Genomic DNA, 18557 nt, shown 5'->3' on the forward strand with positions numbered 1-18557 from the left:
CCTCTTTGGATATGTTTCACTGGTGGCTTCAATTAAAAAAATATGACTGTAACATTTCTATCATTTTTGAAAATATTGTTGAAATTATTTTCTACATACTTGTTATAGTAGGCTGACATACATTGTGTTATGAAAAACTGAAACTATAGTTTATATATAAAAACTATATATATATATATATATATATATATATATATAGTACAGTCTTGTCATCCTCATGATTTGTAGACCTGAGCAGTGATATGGTAGAAGTATAGAATGAACCAAACAAGAGGAACCACCTGGAATCACAGAAGGTATGGTTGGAAGGTACTACAGTGAGTCTTGTGGCCCAACCTTGCTGCTCAAGTAGGATGATCCCAGAGCACATTACACAGGATTGTGTCCAGAAGGCTCTTCTTGAATGTGTCCAGTGTGGGAGACTCCACAACCTGTCTGGACAATCTGTTCCAGTGCACAGTCACTGCGCTGTAAATAAGTTCTTCCTTATGTTCAGGTGGAAATTCCTCTGCATTAATTCCTGCCCATTACCTCTTGTCTTATCACTTGGCACCACCAAGAGGAGCCTGAATCCACCCTCTTGACACCTTCCCTTCAGGTACTGATAGACAGTGATAAGGACCCCTTTAAATTGCTTTTTCTCAAGGCTGAACAGCTCTCACTTTTTCCTCTCTATCTTCATAAGACAGATGCTCCAGTCCCTTAATCATATTTGTCACCCTCCTCTGGACCTGCTCCAGGAGTTCCATGTCTCTTTTGTACTGAGGAGACCAAACTGGGTACAGCACTCCAGATGTGGCTCACCAGGGCTGAGCAGAGGCAGGGTCACCTCCCTCAACTTGCTGGCAGTGCTCTTCCTAATGCACCCCGGAACACTCTTGGCCTTCTTGGCCACAAGGACACACTTCTGGCTCATGGACAGTTTATTGTCCATTGGGACCCCCAAGTCCTTCTCCACAGAGCTGCTTCTCAGCAGGTCAGCCCCCAGCCTGTGCTGGTCCATGGGGTTGTCCTTCCCCAGGTGCAACACCCTGCACCTCCCTTTGCTGAATTTCAGATGATTCTTCTCTGCCCGTCTCTCCAGCCTGCTGAGGTCCTTCTGAAGTGCTCAGCACTCTGGGGTATTGGCCACTCCCAGCTTTGGGCCATCAGTGAACTTGCTGAGGAGGCATCTTCCCCTTCAGCCAAGTCATGGGTGAATAAGTTAAGCAATATTGAACCCACTATTGCACCCTGGGGGACACCACTAGTGACAGGCCCCAACTACACTTCTGATCGCCTTCTTGTCATCCATATAGATAGAGATGGCCTCCAGAATGTTCCATCAGCTTCCCAGGAATGGAAGTGAGGCTGACAAGTGCGTAGCTCACTCGCCCCTTTTTGGAGACCAGAATGTCTTTTGCTTTCTTCCAGTCCCCAGGCACCTAATTACCACAAGCTTTTACAGATGATTGTGAGCAGCCTTGCTATGGGGTTCACTATGGGGTTCACTATCTCTCTCAGCACTCATGTCCATATTGGGGTCAGATCCAAGTTCAAAGTTAGATCAGTTGAAGCTCATTTTGAAAGGCATTGCTCTTCTCAACCCTCAATCCAATATTCCCCCACTTTCCTGCATTCTATAGTGACGTGGTTTTTACTGTGCCAATGGAAACTCCTGACTGAGCAACTGACAGAATATGACAAGAATGACCCTGGCAGCATTCTAGCTTTTCTATCTATATGCTTGATTTGTGATTCTCCCATCTTAGGTATCTTCAAGGTTTGATTCATTTCATCTAAAAAAAGTTAAGTCTAAATTATACGGTATTATTTTCTCTGTATTTAAAAAAATATATTGTCAAATGAAAAAAATTCGGCTCAGAGACAGACAGATTGACACCAAATGTTATCTGTGTCTGTTGTCTGTGGGCTTTATGCTCACAGGTAGATAAAAGCAAGCTGGACTCTGGGAACTGAGTTTACAACAGGAAGGAGATGCAGTTTCTTCTGCTGCATATGGCTGTGTTTAGATTTAAAAGACCTCATTGAGATAAAACATGAATTTTTCACCAGCGCAAACAGAAGAAAAATCAGCCTCTTGGTAATTGTTTTTCATGCTGGAACATGTTATTTATTTCATATTCATCCTCTTTTCTGTAAAAAAGTGGCTTTAGTGACCGCCAAAAGGCTTAGGACAGATTAGATACAGACTTGTGACACAAAACATTTATTTTCAGCTGGAGATTCAAAATGTTCTATTCAGCAGACATTAAAATAACTCAAAATGTTGTCTCTGTCTTTGATGTATGGAGTCTGAAGAAATGTGGCTGCCAGCTTTATCTGATTACTGAATCTTTATGGTCTGATACATTCTAGGATGCAGAGTTCAAGAGATGTTTGCATTAGAGTGTATAGGTAACCTAGGAATTGTCAGACTTAAGCAGAGCAGTTACCAATTATTCTCCCTCCAAGTATTAGCTCCTTGAGGGAAAGGTTCCAGAGGTCATTGATAGGGAAAGATTTGCATACTGTATGCAACTCACGCTGCAGTCTTGTTGTACATAGCAAAGTCAGTTGTCCATTTAAGGGTTATACTGTATATGAAAAAGTTATTTTTAAATTTTGCTAAGTAATTTAATTGCAAAAATTCCTGTAATAAATTTTAGTAATGTCTAAATGACTCATCAGAGAGGAAAAAAGTTTCATTTTCTAAATGTAAAGACTGCCTATTCATTTCTCATACATTTCATTCTTGTCCTTCTTAAACTAATGAGGAGCAGCTGCAGTTAAGGGATACTGAACCTCATGGAGAACTTTGATGACATAGATGCAACTTTTCATGAATTTAAGAGGTTATTTGGCTGCTTCTTTACTTCCTTACTCAAGTCCAGTTAATCAAAGTGGCTAAAAGGAAAGAACTTTGAAGAGTCAAAACAATCTCTATTTCTTCTTATCTGCTACTATATTTCCCTCTTTCTCTTCTACATATATTTCATTTTATACAGTATTTCCCAGGATTCAGAAGGAAAGATTTGATGCAATAAAATGTGCTATAGAGATGCTCAGATTCAAATTAATTGGATCTGTCTTTTCATTCATTCATTTTTCTTCAATCATTTTTCCAAAACCTTAAAATAACCTGAAACATTTTCAAAAATGTTTGACATATCACAGACAAAATACAACTTAATTGAACTTTTCCTTTACAAGTTCCAACCCCCCCCACCAATCAGGCCTGTTTCCCCCTCCCCAAGTCCTTGAATATTTTTTCATTAATTTCATTTCCCAATCTCGCCTTTTACATGAGATCACTTGTCCTTAATTCTCCATATTGTATTAAACAATGAAGTCCTTGTATTTTATATTCAAATATACATTAGTATTAGATTGGGGAAGGTATAATTTAAAAATTGACCTTTATTTTGTGTTTCTGGATGACCAGAAAACTTCTTGATTTATTAAAACTTAATTATTTTTTTATTACAACTGTCATGTGAAAGTCTGCCTTGCCTGATCTCAACAGCCTCTTTCCCCACAGCTTCCATGCTCAGTTTTAGGAGGGAGAGCTTCAAAAAAAAAATAGTTTTGAAATCCTTTTATAAAAGAAGTGGTTTTATACTTCTTGGTTATACTGGGAATCTGAATGTCTGAGAAAACAGTCCATGTGTTCCCATTCTAGGAACATTCTCTGTCCTAATTTTTTTTAATTTCCAATATAAATGACACATTCTGTTTTGGTTCAGTGTGAGACAGCGGAGGCCAGGCAGATGAGGCATGTTTAAAGAGAAGGTAAGACATAATTTTGTTATAAACTGGTAGAAATCAGGCTTGTTTAGCAGCAAATATATCGTTTTTGTTCTCCCTACCCCCAACAAAATCATTAGAAGAAAATTCTGTGTAATTGTAGAGAACAAGCTCACAAACACTGTACTCTTTGCATAGAATTTTTTTAAATCCACATCTTATTTGACAATAGACTTAAAAAGTTTACTTCCCTAGTCTCCTTCAGAGAAGGGTCTTTAACTGCTTCACAAAGGTTTGGAAATTGGGTTTCTGCTGAATGGTCAAGCTCCTAGACAATATTAAAGCATAAATAAGCAATGACAAAAGAGTCTTTCTGGCATGCTTTGCCACAATATAAACCATTTGAAGAGAAAGTGATTATTTTCTTTCACCATCAAAATCTATTTCAACCATGGTAGTTCAGTTGTGATATTTTGCTGAGTTTTTTGTTATTTATTGCCTTTCAACCTTCTGAAAAACATTTTTTAAAAAGACCCATAATTATTAAATAAAAAGAAATCATTATTGCAAATTATACCTAAAAAAAGAATGGACTCTGAAGTTCCATAGCAAGAATCTGATTTTACCCCTGAATGTCAGTACCTTTTCCCAATTGTGAAAATTGTGATACAGGCTGTTGAATCAGTGAGAGGTTTAACAAGGCTAGAAATGAGACTCTGATATCATTATAAAATCAGAACTACATTTGCATTAAGGGAATGCTTCTGTTTAATTCTGACCTTGTAAGTTCACTTGAAAATAGCTTTTAAAACTATTGTGTTCATGAAGAGAAGAAATCTACTTTGGATAAGATAGCATTTTTTTTTTTTCCTTTTGGTGCTTTCTTCAGTTCAGAATACCCTTAATGAGGAAGATCTGATTTTAAGCAGGGAAGTATAAACTACACCAGATACACATTATGTGTCCTACATTTATGAAAATGGCAGCTTTATTCCAGGAATAAACAAAACTCAATCAAATGTCTACTAATATGCCTGGAAACTGGAACATTCCCGCTGCAGTTCTGTGTTCACTGCCACCAGCAAACACGTGAACTGACGCTCCTTGGGCAGTGCCAATCATGTATACAATAAGGGAGAGTTTAAAAACACTCCTCAAGCAATAATAACTGAGTATATTAGAGTCAAGCTAAAACTTCATAGCACTGGCCAAAGGGCTTGCAGGGTTCCTTGTATTTCCTCTCTTCCCCACCTAACCTCAAGGTCCTATTTCACTGAGCTTGGTCTGAGAGAATTTTTAACAACTGTTGTCTAGGATATTTTTCTCATGGGAAAACTATTATGTCACTTCTCCCCAGCCTTACTTCTCAGGAAAAGTTGAAATGAATTGGTCCAGACCTCCTTGGAAGATTTTAGTTTGAATTGCCTATCCTGGTGCCTCAAAACGTAGGTGGCTGAAAGAAGGAACTTGTGACAAGAAGTCTTACTGAAGTCTAATGACAGATAACACTGAAAAACCAGCCTAAACTGGCACATAAACTAAGATGTCTAACTCAAATACATTTAATTTGCAATTTTTGCTTCCTTCCTTTCTTTCATCCTTTTTGTTTTTGTTTTTGTTTTGTTTTTTAATAATTTTTTTAAATCATATCTATTTAAAGAAGTTCTGCTCTTAAGGTATGGGGAGATGAATACGATTTTGGCCAAAATCTAGGAACAGTTTCTATGTAACTTTAGTTGTTGAGCATCTGGCATTGATCACACCGAACCTGTGTTAAAAAGAACACATTTGATGAATCCCAGATGTTTTAATATGTCACTCCCTCCCAAACTAACTGGATCAGGATGGGAAACAAATAAAAGATAAAAGTTTTAAAATTAAAGACCTAAGAGATCTTAAATGTAGGCAGCCTGAAGGTGATGGAGATGGTGGCATTCTGTCCAAGTAAGTGGACACAAGTCCAAGTAAGTAAGTCTCTATATTTTCTTTATTTGGTTGTTTCTGAGGGCTGAAATCTCACATGGACATATAAGAGGAGGAAAATGCTTAATCTTGACAGTGAAGATGGTAACTGGATTTTCTCTTGCTGGTACCTGTGCTTCAGCCTTGTTTCATTCTACAGATGGTCGTGTTAACAATTTTCTAGAAACCTTTAAAGACAGACTAATGGACATGGCAACTTCAAGGATAAGAAAAGCAAAGCAGAAGTGGCAGTCAGATAGAAGACAGATATGCTTTTACCAATTTCTATGTATCTTAATAAGAGATACATCAGCTAATTGATTAAAAAACGCATGGTAAGTTTGTTAACATTTTCCTCCAGCTGGCACACACAAACAGCACAATCTTTGCCTCATTTTTCTCTTTTGGGCTATTTTCTCATCCACGGTTTTGGCTAAATCACTCATAAAGTATATTGTTGTTCATAAAATAATCTGGCATCTAATCCTTTCTTCTTTCTTCCTTCCAACCCATTTAAATTGTGAGAAAAATGTTTATACAATAAGAAGTTTGCTGTTACTGCAGCTTGGAGACTTGTCCATGGTTTTTTCTAGCACAAGGAACATGGAGGGGGCAAGGGTCTTCTGCTTCATTGTGTGAGCAGATCAGAAAAAGCATAATTCTCACCTTCCCAGAGTGTTGTATAGACATAAACAGCCAATATTTACACTTTGAGGCCTGTGATTAGGCTGAGAAGAATCAAAAAAGAAAAAAGGTAATAGTATTTTTTAAATGTTGCAATTTAAACCAAATGGGAAAGGAGAACGAGATCTAATGAAATAAAATGACATTTCCCATTGTTTGTGTTTGGAAGAGTAATTTTAGCTGGAATTTTAAGTAAAATTTATCCTTCAGCATGAATTTCTAAGCAGAAACAGGTCAGTTTTTCTGCTCCTTTTCACTAGTGATGGCGTGGCTTGAGATGCAATGTGGGAATCTGTTAAATCTTTTATCAGAGTGACTTTGTGGTGGGTTGACCTTGGCTGGATATCAGGTGCCAACTGAGCTGCCCTATCACACCTCATCTAAGCAGGACAGGATGGGGAGAAAGCAAGATGGGAAAATCTTCTGGGTCAGGATTATGCCATTTTAATAAAGCAAAAGTACAGGGCACACACACAGAAGCAGAGGAAAACAAAAGATTTATTCTCTGCTTCCCACCATCATGACTTGTCCAACCCAGGAAAGCTTCGGTATACACAGAGGTTGCTCAGGAAGATAAGTAATAAATAAGGAATGTTCCCACTTCCTTCTCCTTTTCCCTAGCTTCTATTGCTGAGAATATTTTAGATTTTGCCCAATCCCAGCCTGCTGGTGAGGTGGGAATGTTGGAGAGAGCCTTGGTGCTGCTCAGCACCACCTAAATGCCTTCCTCATTGCCAATGCAAAGCACAGAGCTGTGAGAGCTGCTGAAGAAAATTAGCTGCATCTCAGCCCCAGGACAAAACTATAGCTGATTTTGTTTGCCCCACTCTTACGTGGAAATTGCCCTCTATTGTTCCAGGAAATCCTGGGCAATAACATCTTGATTGTCCATATAACTTTTATTTTATTTATTTTCTTTTGTGCTTAGTTGAACCTTTTTTGTTAGTTTTATTTATAGCCAGAAGTAATGTACATACTGTCCTCTAAGTGTGTGCATGTGTGCACACATTTGCTACTCGATGGAGTACTGTGGAGAGATTGTTAACCTGAGCAAGTTTCACTGGAAAAGTATGTGCTGCATTATGGAGAAATAAAGTGTTTCATTTTCGTGAATGGGAATATACTGCAAACCTGAACCTACAGAAATGAAAGGCAAGTGCCTTTACAGGGGACCTAGTTTTATTTTGAGACAAAGTGATTCATTTCAGAACTTGTGACTTTAAAAAAATTACATTTAAACATCTAAATTATTGAGTTGTACTTTTTCCACCTAAAATACTGAAGTATATCTAGTCAACTCCTAAAGTAAATGTTGTGAATTCATGATGAATAAAATGATTAATTCATTAAATTATTTAAATTGGATTGAAAAACATTGAAAGAACACATTTCAAGCTACATTAAAGACTTGATCAACATTCCAGAAAATTTAAAACTAATATATTAAAAGCACATAAATCAACAGTGACAACACAAATCCAACATGAAGACAGACTTTATGTGATATAATATTACAAATACTTTTGCTTCAGAAGACCCATTAATGATTTAATCAGAATTGATAAAAGGAAAATAAGTCAGAGATAAGGCTCTTGCTTTGAACTACTCTTGACCTTTTTTTAGGTGTTTTGTCAGAGTAAATGATCTTTTACTCTTTAGTGTGGGATGCCTCAGGTGCAATAAAGTAGAGTCTGGTAACTTGTTTTTTGGAAAGAGCCCTGTTTCTCAGGGAAAAAAAAGTTGTGCTTGAGCTCCTGCAAGCATGGCTGTGATGGGTTGTACTGAAGATTCTTCTAGTCTGAGATCCTGTCTCTGACACTGCCAGTAGCAGTTTTTTCACAAGAAAGGAATACAAATTGAATGAGTATAACTTGATAGTCCCCATGGCAAATCCTTCCAGATGCTGGCAATCTGTGATTTAGGGAAACCCTGAGCCAGAGGTTGCAAACTTTTATTCACTTTTCATAACACTCCATGAACTTACTTATGATTGTACCTAATAGCTTTTTGAACCATTTCTACTTCTGGCATCCTGCACACCTTGTGGCAATGAGCTCCATAGATTAAGTAGAAAGCTGTGAACAGCTGTATCTTTGGTTTGTTTCAATCTTAAACTTGATTCTTGATTACACTCCTTTATTCTTCTAATATGAGGCCTAGTAAGTACTCACCACCTTCTCATTACTTCTGCTTTTACTTTATCTCAAGTTGTAAATCTTCTCAGTTGTCATTTTCTTTGCTGAGCTTTTGAGGTTTAAAACTCTCCTTCATAAAAGGTCATTCTGAGTCTGTCTCTTGAAAATCTCTTAATCCACTGACATTTCAGAACTGAATTGTTGAAGTTAGGGTCTTGTTTATTTATGATTCCTGAAGTGACTGGTGCACACAGGTACCAAGACAGAGCATAACTTTTTATCTGCCAAGATTAAAAAAGAGCTCCAAAAACAGTCTTGGCATTTAACTTTAAAAGGATCTGTTGGTGTTAGAAGCCAACTACAGGCTCCAAAACACTGAAGAAAGTTGATCTAAGGGCAAATTTTGGCCCTAAAATTGCATTACATGAAGTAAGTGCTATTGGGAGCAATTAACAATTCGCCATCTGCCAATAAATACATAGATATTTTCTGTTGGAAGAATAGGGAGTGAGTGATATATTAGGTACTGTTTTGTAATGACAACCACTGTACCAAAGTGAAAGTTTTAAAACACTCAAGAGGTCTTTCATAAACTAAATCTTATGCCCTTTGTGTCATCAGACAAAATCTATGACACATAGAGGGACTGGGAACATCAGAAAATGTGTGTAGTGCAAATATGCTCAGACCACAGTCACAGGACCAGGTTGCATAATCAAGAAGAAAACAAGGTTGCATAATACACAGCTTCAGTTTTAAGGACTTATATTTAGGACTTAAGGACTATTTTTAAGGACTTATATTTATGGAGAGTTTGTAATTAAAATTATAATGCAGTTAAGAATTGGAATTTTTCACCTTAGAGAAGTTGCAGCTGAAGTTCAACTCATGAAGAATAAGAATGTGTTTAAACAGGAATCCTAGAAGGCATTTTGGAGTTGTGTGTTACCACTGAAGAGCCCCATAGCTTTACTGCTGAGCATCAGTAACATTCAGCCAGAAAGTCTAGTTCTCATGTGAGGAGAGAAGACAACTGCTTTTCTGATTTGGTTAGCTTGACCAAGGCCTTGCCTTCACCAGGTCCTAGAAGCAAACATGGTCTACCATGTCTGTGAGGAGTGGCCTCCTGCACAGCCTCAGCCACGTGACTCCATGGAGGCTTATTGTAATGGAAACTGATGAAAAGGAAGTATTTTAAAATTTCTAAAGATAAATGGTTTTATATAAAATTTGAGAATTTCCCATTGTTCCTCAACTTTTCTCATATTATTTTCATATTACTGCTATATTACTTGTGCATACTACATTACATTAGTATATTGTTCTTATAAACACTCAGTGTTCCATATTACTCATTACTCATAAGTATTGACATTTTATTTTAAAGTGAATTTTTCTACTAATGAGTTTCATCCTTTTAATTTTAATTTTTTCTGTTACACTACAGCCATCTACCTGTGGAATGGAGCTCTTATAGAATGCATAGAAACAGTGCTCAATCAACCTGTAATCTTCTCCTTGATAAACAGGCTATTTATCAATCTGTTGTTAAAAAGCATAATTTTCAAACAACTAATTACCCTCTGAACTTTTCTGGAACCTCTTTTAATATTTCAATATTTTTCTTAAATTGCATTAATTATATATACTTAATCTGGATCTCTTTGAGAATTGCAGAAGCAAAAAATACTAATTTTTATATCATGTACCTACTCTTTCTTAATATTCAACTTTATATAAAAGGCAAAGATTGTATTAACATCTTCAGCCAAGGAAAATCTTCAAAAATTTACAGTGAACTGACTGTGCTTATCAAGGTCACTATAGCCTTAGCTATTTAAACAAGTCTTATTGTAGCTTTGACCTACTTTTTTTGTTCCAGAGAGTACAAATTTCTCATTTTGTCATTAATTGATTTTCATCCCATAGGTTGTCTCTCATGTGTAGGGTGATCCACGTTACTTCAGTCAACTGCTTTATCTCTCACCTAAACATGGAATTATATGTAACTAAAATCTGTGGTGCTTTTATATTTTTTTTTATTTATGATATTTTTTTTAAGCCAAGGACCTAGAAACCTTAAAAAAAATGTATTTTAACACAACTTCCCCTGCTATGACAGTAATAAACCCCAATTTACATTCACATACTCTCAGGGTTTAGTCCACTCAAAATGTATAATTTGTAACACTCTGATTTCCGAAATGAAACCACAATGGTATAATAATTCAAGTATTTAATAGCACATTCAATATACTGTGTCATTAATATTTTGTCTATGGACCAAAGGGATTATGCAATGTTAATATGACTAGTTCTACAAGCCCATGCTGACTATTGTTAATTTTACTGACTCCCCCCTGATTCTTTATTAATTGATTACCATACCTTCATTTATCAAAGTTATGATGACAGGTCTATGAATTATTCAGATTTTTTCATATCTCAGTTTTGGCTTGACATTAGCTTAGTTTGGATTTTTTTCAGTATTCCCTGGTTTACCAAAAATAAATGAGACAGCTCCCAAGACATAGGTTTTAAATCTCTTGGACACAGTTTATCAGGGCCAGTAATTTTAAAATACTTAAAATTTAGTAATTACCTTGTGATATCTGGCTAAGATTCCACTGGAAAACACATGTGTGACATTATGAAATGAAATCCTATTTTTTTTATCCTAAAGGTAAATAATAATTGAAATAACACTATCAAATTTTCTACATTATTATTCAATCCAATATTAGTATTGTAATTTTCCTTGTTTCTAGCAGCAAATGAAAATTCTTCAGAGTTCTACTTAACTTTGCCAGGCTAATAATTTTCCTTTCAATTTTTTTGCATTTCATTTCAAAAGTATGTATTATTTTTCAATTCAGCTAGCACAAAGATATTTAGGTTTCACTAAGAATAATTTTTCCAGTTCCTATCTTGTCATTTATTTCCATTGTAATAAAATTAAATTTAGATTATTCCATTTCTTCTCTAGACCAGGTTGTTATGCTTATGATTTGGATTTTTTGATCAGTGTGGAATTTTTTTCCAGACTTTGGTTTCTGAGGAATTCAGTAAAATTTTCTACAGCATTTTCAGAAACTAATTATAATTTTCTGTTTAAATTTTCTTTTAGATTACTTGACTCATATTAATCTCACCTTTGAGAAATTAGTCTCTTATGACATTATATATTTCCTTATATGAAACAATTTGATTTAATTAATTCACAATATTTTAAATCTATGTATCTAACAAATTTTGACCTTGTGATTGTTTCATATGTGACAAGATGGGAAGTAGTAAAATTTCATATATTTGCTGTGATTCATTTATAGAATAAGATTCATGTATCATTCCCAAAAATTATGACATTTAAATATAATCAACAAGACAGTACAAGCAGCTACTCATATTGAATTCCACCATGATAATGTTGTTTTATTCCTCACTATAGTTCTGTCTTCAGGTGTCATTTGCTGACTGATTAACACTACCTGTCACCTAAGTAACTAAATTCTGTGTATGTATTCAAAGAAATAAGAGTAGGCAGTGTGTCGTTCCTTTTCCCTAATAGATTAGAGGCCTTAATTTTAAATATTAGAGTCATGCAAATCTTGTGAAGAGATCTGACTGATCAACACAATACTGATGTCACACTTCCATATTGCTCTTAGTGTGAAATTTTTCCGTCTTATGCATCAGTTTGCTTTTTCTGAAAAAGGAGATTCTGTTTCTGCTGGGCTGTGAATGTATTCAGATCACACAATTTCCATCTAAGCTCAAAACATTCATGCATGCATCTTTTAGGATTCATATCACCTGTTCTCATGTATCTAAAATTATTCAATAACACCTTTTGGGACTATAACATAGAGTTCCTTAAAACAGACAATATAGTTCTTTGCACTGGGAACCATGTCTAAGTCCGGGTGGAAGATATTTAATTTAAATCTAAAATGTCACAGGAAAGCAGTCCAATAGGTATGCTTAAGCTCCCAGCTCCCTTGGAGAGAACTGTATCTTTTCCAATAAAAATTGGAAAACAGGTTTTTAGGTTCATTTCTGCCTTAGCTGGTGCCTTAGCTGAGCAGCAAAGTGCAACTGCCAGGTTAAAATTTTCCAATTTTTATTTTGAGGCTGGCACTGTGCCACCAGAAAAGTAGTAATTGAGAAGCCAAATAAAGACTTAAACTTTACCCTGTGTTGGTCAAGAATAAATGCTCCTTTAACACTGGCGTAAGTGGGATCATCCTTGGTGTCTCATCTTACCTAAAAAGGATCAGGGAAATCATCATCATGTGATGTAAGTCGGGTAATGCTGTTATAGCTGAGTAACATCACACCTCTCTGCGGCTTGTCACTAGTTCCACAAATACACAATGAATTGGAAAAGGAATTTTTTTTTCCTCCTGTAGCTATTCCCATTGCTACATTAGCCAATGTTTAATTTTGAGGCCTCTGTTTCATGGCCTATCCCAAAGAGAAATTGTGCAGAAGCCCTGTGCACAGGGGCCTGCTGGGGGACACAGCTGCTGTCATGTGTGCTGCCACTTGGCCACAGCTCACAGCCCTGGGCTAGAGAGAGTTTAGACAGTGGGGTGTAAGACAAAGAGGCCAAATTGTTGTCCCTTGAATAAATTCATTTAAAAATCCTAAAAGCAGGCAAAGGGATGTGGATGGGCTGGAAAAGAACACTCCAAACTTCCCACCATGTAAGACAGCGTGACTGCAAAAGCATGACCACACACAGAAACACGGCCCTGTAGACAAGCGTAAATCACAGAGGCATTCCTCCAGCCAGGGATTCCCACAACATCTCCCAGCCTGTCTATATTTGTCACAGACATGCTCTTTGACCACAAACAGGATGGTGATACACATCTTGCCCTGCTCCCTGTAAGACATAGAAGAATGACATAACGGGGTGTTAAAACCCTGACACAGCTGGGAAAGCATTCTTTCAGAGCAGGCAAGACAACATCACACATACTCCAAGAATCCAATCCAAAGCCTTGGAATAATTCAAGCATGTGTTATGTTTTCCTGGACCCTGAGTGACTCCTAAACTCAAGCACTTTAAGAGATGACAGCACAAACACCTCTGGGGCAAACAAACACTCATGTAAAGATATACTTACAATTTCCCTTTCCCCAAATACACTTTTGGATGGAATCTGAGATAAGAATTTCTGAAGGAGAAAAATGTCAAAGAAATGTCTCTATCTTTATTCAAATGAGCATTGAAAGATTTTTTTGTTTGGTATTTCAAAGCTGAGTTGGTGACACCTAAAAAAAGCTGACCTTTGGTGAAAGCCTCTGTTTCTAAAGGAATGAACTACATGCAGAGATAGAAGAAAGAAATAGAAATAAATAAGATGAATTTTGAAAATGTTAGCCTGGCCAGAATATAGTGAGGCTGTGTATGTGTTAACAAAGAGAGAACAGTATTTGGTAATAAAACAATAAAACTAAAATTTATCTGATAAGAAGTCTTTAAGAATGAGAGAAACCCACATCACAGAGGGTATGTAAGATTCATTGCTGTGTTTCGTAAACTTTGCAAGTGAAAGATAAGGAGTGAGACTGATTAGAGCTATATGGCACTTTTATTTATAACTTTTTACACAATGTATACTGTGTTAAAATATTTGTACCCATTAAATGTGGGCTCACAATTTACCATCTAAGCTGTTCTCACTGAATTCAGCTTACAGAGAAATGCAAACACTGTCACATACATGGTAATTAGGTACAGATGTGATTATTTGACAAATAATCATAACGAATAATTGTCACTTCCTTGTTTATAAACCACTAATTTAAAACATGTGTGTGCTGACCTAACCTCACTAGTGCACCCTTTTCTAATGTGGGGAGAGAAGAGGGAGAGAGGTTCAAGCTGTTATCTTTTCTTCAAGGAAACTAACCTTTTGTTCTCTGGTTCTAACTTTCTGCTTCACAGAGTTACTTTGCTCAGAAGCACGTTTCCCACTGGCTTCTGTTTTGCAACACTTGTCATGAAAAACCACTTTAGGAGAGAGGAGCAGGAGGACAGAGGCACAAGACATGGTATGTGGTTGATACCATTTCTTCCAGACATAGCAGTGAAAGTGGTTTACATCATTAGAGGGCTGCATGCTCCCAGACATGAAGGATACACAAGTATCTTCTCAGTCAGAAGAACCATAGCTTTGATTAAGGCAACGACATAATTGAGAGATATTTATTGTGTGAGATAATGAATAATTTCAGAGAGAGAGAGAGACCCAAACTACTTTTTCACTTTGCACATAAGCAAAGTTTTCAGTTTATTCCTGAACCAGACATGAAGTCAGTAATGGTATTTAATAATACCTCCTATGCTCATAAGAGACACATGAGATTTAGTTGTTTATATATTAGAAAGTAATAATTTAAATTTTCTCATTTACATCAGTAAAATCAAGGGTAATTTCACTTCAATTAATGATGTTATGGCAAGGATAAAACAAGCAATGAAGTCAGTAATGATTAAAATGTTATATTTCTAAGGTTGCACTTGTCACGTAACAGTGTTTACTTTGAAGTATGTTGTTTATCTGTACTGAAAAATGTTAAACCCACTCTCCAAACAATTTAATTTAAGTTTGCAATCAAGTGCTGGTGTGGAGTCTTTAGGAAAAAAGAGCAAGACTCTAAGTGAGTGTTTATGTAAAAAAGTACTGTTTACATTTCAGCTTCCCCTCAGGATCTTTAGTGTAATGTTTATAGAAAGCAGACAGCAAAGTTATATAATTTTATTATAATGAACAATACCATTTAAATGAATTATTATAACTTTCTCCTAGATCACCATTGTAAAAAGTAGAGATAACAGGGGTCTTGTACAATCACAAGTTGCTGACTTTTGTCTCTTTTTTGTAGATGTTTTCTATAGCACAATAGAAGCCTGACTTCTGATGTCCCTGAAGATGCTGCCAAGATCTATTCTTCCCAGTGATATCAGTGCTGCCCTCCATGCAGAGACCCTGGCTGTTGCAAGGATGCAGGATGGTTGCACCCACACCCCTGGTCCTCACAATACTCTGTCTGGGGAGATATCAGAGCATACCACAGATTCCTCCCTGTCCACAACCCCAGGCTGTTTTTGAAAGGAAACCACCGTACAAGGGATGAAGACAAGCACACAGATCTTCTCTTGGAGCTGAGTGAGAATGAAACAGATCCTGGTAATAAAAAAATCAGAACTGGGAAGTGAAACCTGAGCCACATCCTCCCTCCCAGCAAGGATTCAATGTGTTCTTTGGGTGTAATTGAGCTTTTGTGCATCTGAATCTGCTAGACCAGATGAGCATACAGGTAACAAACTTTCCGATGTTAATTAATACTTCTCAATTAATTAATACTATTCTCAACTATGATTTCAAAAATATTTATTCAACTCATAACTTAAAGCAGACTTTAAGAGCAAAACCCATTCAAGATGAACTATACTTTTCTGAATGAAGTCCTTGGTCCTGCTTTTGAATTTATGAGTTGATGAAAATTTTTCATTCTACACTCTGAACATTAGTGTTCTGAGTTCTGCAGAGTGTGCACAGCTGCTGTATCCAAGAAATGGCAGACAATATCCTTGATCAACACATGACCAGGTGCAGGACCACAGCACCTCAAAATCATCCACCTCAGGAGAGACTGGGGATCATACACCAACCTCTTCTCTCCAACAACATACATCTGCATTGGCACTATCTTCCTTCCAATCCTCTTTACAGCAATGTATACCACATGCTACCACCCCTCCCATCCCAGCCTTTTTCTCTCCCTCATTCTTTCTTTGCTTCCATGACTCTGCACTCCATAGAGCAGCCCCAGCAGCTCAGTTCAGCAGAGGCAGTGGGAGTCCAGCTGGACGTGGCAGGTTGCAGCTGTGGGACTGAGACAGATTTGCCAATCTAACAGCTGAGGGTGACCCAGTGGCTCCGACCATCCACCACAAATAAACAGCTGCTTTGGCTCCCAGCACTGGGAGGAAACCCCAACTACCTCACCTAATCCTACCAAACCTCTCCTCCCTCCCCTTCTCTCTAATTTATATCAAAGAGAGCAAAAGACTCAAATCAACCCTCTGCTTCAGAGTGATTTGTAGAAATCTTCAGCAGAAACAGTTTACTTTTCTCTATTAATAATTAAGACTAATCCAGACTAAGAGGCCAATATCTCTGATTAAAAAAAAGGCTCAGGAAACTCCCAAATGAATTAACTTTACACAATCAGGCTGTTTCCTAAACTTTCAGCTTCAGAACCTCACATGGATTTTTTTTGGTTTGTTGTGTTCTTTCCTCCAGTATAGAGGAAATCTACATACAAAATCTAAATCTTCTATGTGTGTATGTTTAGCATGAATATTCCGGTTTATTTATCATGGGAATTAGCCATGGTGATGCAGGGTCTCTAAGCTCAAATATCTGATATATTTGTGACTGCTTTACAATGACTTGATCAGGTTAACACCTTTGTGGTCCTGGGGTCCATTTACTCTATCAAAATTAAGACCATACTTTTATTCTAAAATGATTGTGCATTTTAAAAAATATATCATTTAAATGCATACATCTATAGTAGATAATGTGACCCCACTTTATTTTACAGAGAGGCTCATTTTCTTGAATAAAGTACATGATGTTTCCTCAGAGAAATTTCCTATGAAAAAATATATATACATTTAAAGGTAAATCTGTGTTTTTCGGGATTTGTCCTTAAATAAATGCAAAGAATGAGACTTGATATCAGGAGATCTAGTTCAATATAATTTGATTAAATTAGGAAGAAAAAAGTCCAGAAAACCTTTACTCCAAAACAATTCAGAAGAAGGAAAGCTCTGTTGATGCAACATGTCCCCCTCAGCTCCCCTTAGTGTCTGATCTCAGCATATTGAGACATCTGTTATTTTTGTGAATGACTGGGGTCAGAGAAAGAAATTGGCTTCTTTCATGCCCTGACACAACTGTGGAAAGAAAATCTTTAATACTAAGGTCAACTTCTCCTCACCCTGCACAAGTCAGAAACAAGTGGAAGCAAGGAATAACTGGCAGATATAATTAGAAATATATATATTAAAGTAGTTTAAAATTTAAAAAGGGATAAATTTACTTCTTTTTGTCCACCATCTTAGGATAGTGAAATATGTAAACTCTACAGTGTCAATAAAAGAAGTGGAATCATTTTGTTTATTAATGTATCTTTGACTATGGCACTGGGAATAACTTTTATATGAGTATGTGGCAAAAGAGTACCAGGAAAACACAAAGATGCAGTGAAAACCTGAAATTCAGGGAATTATCACAGCTTGTCTGACTTGACTGAGTAATCTGGTTTGCTAAGGTACATCAATGTGATGAGAAGCTTTTCAGTGTCTTTGATTAACACGTGTATAATCAATCTTAACCAAACACAACTTTCATACACCTGCTCGGACCCCGAGAAAATTATTTGATGGGGTAGGTCTCAGAAAAATTACTGTTTAGCACTTGACCCATAATTTTCACTGACTAATGGTAGTGCTTACCCAGACCTGGCTCATACTTGGTCTCCTCAACCTCTCTAGTTGACTGCTGGAGTTTGATAAAATATGAGATGTTCCTTGCACCCTCAGTCTCACTGAAGCAGTCAGCAGTTCAAGTCTCTTTCCTGCCCCTGCAATTTGTCTGCATGTTTGTGTCAGAAAACAAAGCAAAACACATCACCACTGCAAAGGCAAAAAAAAAAAAAAAGAAAAAAAGGGAAAAGTAAAACCACAAAAAAAAATCCCAAAACTAAAAGCACAATCAATCATACTAAAGGCTCAGCATATGTGGTTTCCTTGTTATAAAAGTCTTAGCACCTTACATTTCAACAGCTCCTTCACAGCAAGTCCCCTGTGTGCAACTTGTTTCTTCGAAGCTCAGATGCAATTTTTCACATTCCTTTAGACTGGGGCTCACTCTAAAAGTGAAAGAGCTAAATAACACATCCTCTCACTGGCCAGAAGCAATATACTGGAAGAAATTTATTCACCTTAGATCATATGTGGAATGA

At 36.7% G+C, this 18557-nt stretch overlaps 1 long non-coding RNA gene across 1 annotated transcript; it reads left to right on the plus strand.

The window, feature by feature from the left end:
• Nucleotides 1–14333: 14333 nt before the first annotated feature.
• Nucleotides 14334–18321, plus strand: LOC147655347 (uncharacterized). Its single transcript, XR_015284387.1, has 5 exons — nucleotides 14334–14370; nucleotides 14464–14570; nucleotides 15405–15839; nucleotides 17133–17211; nucleotides 17307–18321. It is a non-coding gene; the product is annotated as an uncharacterized LOC147655347 (long non-coding RNA).
• The last annotated feature ends 236 nt before the right edge of the window (nucleotides 18322–18557 follow it).

The sequence above is a fragment of the Cyanistes caeruleus genome, chromosome 1 (genome assembly GCF_971803275.1).
Source record: "Cyanistes caeruleus chromosome 1, bCyaCae1.hap1.1, whole genome shotgun sequence".
Classification (NCBI taxonomy): Eukaryota; Metazoa; Chordata; class Aves; order Passeriformes; family Paridae; genus Cyanistes; species Cyanistes caeruleus.